This window comes from Leopardus geoffroyi, chromosome B2, assembly GCF_018350155.1.
Source record: "Leopardus geoffroyi isolate Oge1 chromosome B2, O.geoffroyi_Oge1_pat1.0, whole genome shotgun sequence".
Lineage (NCBI taxonomy): Eukaryota > Metazoa > Chordata > Mammalia > Carnivora > Felidae > Leopardus > Leopardus geoffroyi.
In genome coordinates this window covers 34,871,209-34,875,504 of record NC_059332.1, presented here as the reverse complement: position 1 = coordinate 34,875,504, position 4,296 = coordinate 34,871,209, and the positions used below count along the sequence as shown (strand labels likewise).

At 50.8% G+C, this 4,296-nt stretch overlaps 1 long non-coding RNA gene across 1 annotated transcript; it reads left to right on the top strand.

The window, feature by feature from the left end:
• The first annotated feature begins 1,386 nt into the window (after positions 1 to 1,386).
• On the top strand, positions 1,387 to 3,852 carry LOC123609631. Its single transcript, XR_006717869.1, has 3 exons — positions 1,387 to 1,513; positions 2,056 to 2,270; positions 3,256 to 3,852. It is a non-coding gene; the product is annotated as an uncharacterized LOC123609631 (long non-coding RNA).
• The last annotated feature ends 444 nt before the right edge of the window (positions 3,853 to 4,296 follow it).

The following is a 4,296-nucleotide window of genomic DNA, read 5'->3' as shown; positions in this document are numbered from 1 at the left end:
GGGTGTGCATTATTCCCATATGTGATTTTTTACTTGTGCTATATATGTATCTGTAAAAATATCAAACTGGATCATGCTGCAACTTCCCTTTTCACTCAAGACTGGTGGCGAGGTCTGCCCATGTTGATTCAGACTAGCTCGAGATTTCTCAGCCTCGGCACCAGCGACACTTGGGGCCTGGTAATTCTTTTTTTTGGGGGGGGGGGGGGGAAGGGGGCGCTGTCCAGCGCATCATAGCAGCAACCCTGGCATCTACCCACTAGACGCCAGCAGCTCACCCCTCACCCCCAAGTGGTGACAACCAAAAATGCCTCCGGACCCTGCCCGGCGTCAGACAGGCAAAACCTGGGAGGAGGCAGAGAGTCCTTCTAGTACATTTGCTCTCACCGCTGTGTAGGATTTTGCCGTAGGAACATACCGCCACTTATTTTAAGCAATCTCTACACCCAACGTGGGGCTCGAACTCACAACCCCGAGATCAAGAGTCGTAGGTTCCACCGATGGAGCCAGCCAGGCGCCCCCCCCCCGTTTGTCTGTTTTTTTCTATTACACATAATGCTGAGTGAAGAGGCCCCCGTATTCATTTCCTTGAGCCCAGTGGGGAAGTTTCTCCACAATAATGACCTAGAAGCAGATGCGGAGTTATAAGGTATATGTGCAGCTTCTACCCTTGCTAAGTCCTGCCAAACTTCTTCCAACGTGTGCAAGTTTTACTTACGGCCTTGGTGTAGTCGAATGCATTAGCCTTTTCCTTTATGATTTCTGGGGTTTGTGACATGCTTCGAAAGCCCTTCTCCATTCAGATCTTTGGTTCGTCTGGAAGTGATTACAGCTAATGGAGGAAAGTAACTGCCCAGTTGTCTCGACACCATTTACTGACACAGATGACTGACTGACATGCATCACCTGCCTAGAGTGTGTTTTTACAGATTTAGAAAATCTTCTAGAAGTGAAACCACCCTGTCAACAGCTCTTATTTCTGGGAAGTGGGATAATGGACGCTAGGTAGCTGCATTTAAAATTTTGTCAACAGGGGCACCTGGGCGGCTCAGGCGGTTTAGCGTCCCACTGCTGATTTCGGCACAGGTCATGATCTCACACGGTTCGTGGGACCGAGCCCCGCGTCGGGCTCCTCGGTGCCAGCGCGGAGCCTGCCTGGGATTCTCTCTCCCTCTCTCTCTGTCCCTCTCGTGCTCACACACTCCCCCACCCTCATAAATAAAAAAAAATAAACGGAAAAAAACAAAAAATGGTCAACAGAGAAACAGGTTTCGTGGTCACAAAAGAATAGTGGTAGCTAGAAAAAGTCGTGTGCGACTGGTGTGCTTGGTAAGTAAGAAACAGCTGGAGGGGTCACGTGACTGGAGGCTGGGGAGAGGCCCCGCGCGCGCGCGCACGCGCACGTGCGCTGGGGTGTTTCCTAACTGGGGAGCGGGTGGCACTCGTCAGCGGCAGAACAGCCTCCAGATGGGAACACGCCTCACCGCAAGCATCTGTCAGCAGTCATTACCAGGTAGTCACTGCCTCTGGCACTGGCCAGAGCTGCGGGTGTGGGTTTTCGGTACGGGGCCCATGGCCTGTGTCATACCCGAGCCATGGCCGAGGGGAAACGGGTCTTCGTGTCGCGGCAGCGGATGCTGGCTTTACACCTCACAGCCGGAAACAGATGACTGCATCGGCAGCCCCGCCCGCCAGGTGGAGCCCGCTACCCAGGTCGGGGACACACAGGCCTAGGACTTCCATGAGAAAGTCGCACAGTGTCGGCCGCGCGCCCAGGAGGGGGAGCAGGAGGAGCACCCGGCCCAGAAACGGCCACCAGCAATGAGCCCTCAGACGTGCTGTTCTTGGGGTGCCAGAGGAGTGGTACTTTCGTCGCCCGTGACTGTCTTCTTCCCCATTAGTATGTCAGCTCCAAGAGGGCACGACTCTGACTTTCAGTCTTTCTCGTGTTCCCAGTGCCTGACCCAACAGATGTCTGTGAAATTGAATGAGGGTGCGAGATACCACAATGACTTCCAACTTCCCCTTCTTTCTCCCTGATATTTTCATTTGAAGGTGGCAGATGGATGGGGAAACAGTAGGAAGTATCTGGATCATGGCCATCAGCCACCTTCAATCATCTTTTGATTCTCGTTCCAATTCATTAAACCGCGGTGCCTCCGACTCGAGTCATACAGCAAGATGCAGCCAAGAGAATCAGAGTCCATTTATCCTGAAACTTGTCCGTTCCTGAGCTGGAAACTTCCACACCGCACCGTTTCTTACGGCAGGTAATCTGTGCATATTTAGTATCTTTCTTTTGATGGTCTTTGCTCGGAAAGACTGTTGATTATACAAACAGGAAGCAGAGGACAAGATGATTTGCAAGCGATTAAAAGATGATAGTCATTCAGTGACTCACTCAGTAAAGATCGGCCGCCTGTTGTGTGTCAGGCACCATGCTAGGTGATGGGACACAGTCGCAAATAAGATGGCTTGTGCCCTTGAGGACGTACAGCCCCGAACTAACATTTATTGAGCGTTTAATGTATGCCGTTGAGCATTTAACATGCCTTAACTCATTTTATCCTCACCACAACCCTCTGAGGTAGGTTCCGAAAGATGAAGTAATTTACTCAAGATCGTACCACTTGGAGATAGAGGGGCTGGGCCTCGGACCCACGCAGACTGTTTCCAGAGCCTGTGTCCTTGACCTTTGCAGGTTTTTGCTCTCGAGCGGGTGATACAAATATCAGGCCATGACAAAACAATGTGACAAAACGTGGCCAGGGCCACCACAGATCAATGCAGACACGCACAAGCGCCACCCGGAAGGGACCACTAATCCAAGCTGGGGGATGGCCAGGGAAGGTTTGCGGAGGGAGTGGTATGGATAGCCAGCCTGGAGGAGTGAAGAACGAGGCAGGGGGTTCTGCACAGAGGGAACGCCAGGCACAAAGACCAGAGGAGACAAGGCTAAAACACATGGTGGCATTCTACGAAGAGTACCGCCTCAGCGAGGGAGGGAGGGAGAAGTGACAGCTGGGGACAGAAGCACTGAAGGGGGGCACAGGTAGCTGCATGCAGCTCGTCCTCGGACCCACTTCTCTCCCGAGCGCTGGAGGTACCTTTCCATCCCAGGTGAGCAAGAAGGCAAGGGAGAGGGGACTGGGGCCTGGGAGATGCCCAGGGTGCCCTGAGTGAGGTGAGGCACCAAGTGCCTGGCTGTGGCTGCCGTGGACACTGGTGTCCTTTTCACTCCTCTCCTCTTTTCAGCCAGCAAGTCCTTAGGGAAACTATGCAGAAGGAATACAGTTTTGATTTTCTTCCGGAAACCAGGAGGGGCGTGTCTAATGTCAATGCTGCAAAACTGTGGAGCTGGGGGTCCTTCAATGGCGATTTTTGATTTTTGAATCCAGCGTCAGCAGCCACGTGACTCGGGATGAGGCTCTGAGACATTACTTGTAGAGACTATACAAGTAAGGATATCAATTGCTTTGCATACAGGAGGGGTCAGTAACTGCTTTTTAGCAGGGAAGGCGGGGAACCGACAGGGGAGAAGAGGAAGTCAGATCATCGACAAGGAGGTTTCGCTGCTTAAGGCTCTACAGCCCTTGAGTCATTTCTATGTCAGCCGTTCTCAAAGGGTGACCTTTGGAAGCCGTTGCAGTCATTTTTGGTTGTTGCAACGACCAGAGCTTTCTGATACATAGCGCACGGGAGGCATCATACGGAGTGAGATTCTCAACGAGAATTGCTTCATATGACAAAATACATCCTGCCGGACATTCACAGGGGTGGAAAAACCTATTTATGGTTATCTGAGCCTAGGCTGTAACTTGACTTTATGTGTAAAACACAGGCTCGTTGGTTTTTCTGTTTGGTGGTTTTTTGTGTATGTACTTAAAATTTCCAGGATCACAACTGAGTATATGAAAAAAGATTATACTTGTTTCACTTGAAATTTTACCAACAGTTGTCCCCCAATTTCAGAAAGTCACATGACCGACAGCAGTCCATCATGGCATTTGAGTTGACAAGACAACACGAAACAGTGGTCACATTCAACACGATTCTAGGTTTAGGAGCAAGTACCTAACTGCTTCCGTATGTCTTTTATTTATTTATTTATTTATATAGTTATTTTCTTTTTTAAAATTTTATTTTATTTTTGGAGAGAGAGAGAGACAGAGCGTGAGCAGGGGAGGGTTCGAGAGAAAGGGAGACACAGAATCCGAAGCAGGCGCCAGGCCAGCTCTGAGCTGTCAGCCCAGAGCCCGACGCGGGGCTTTAACTCATGAGCCGTGAGATCTTGAC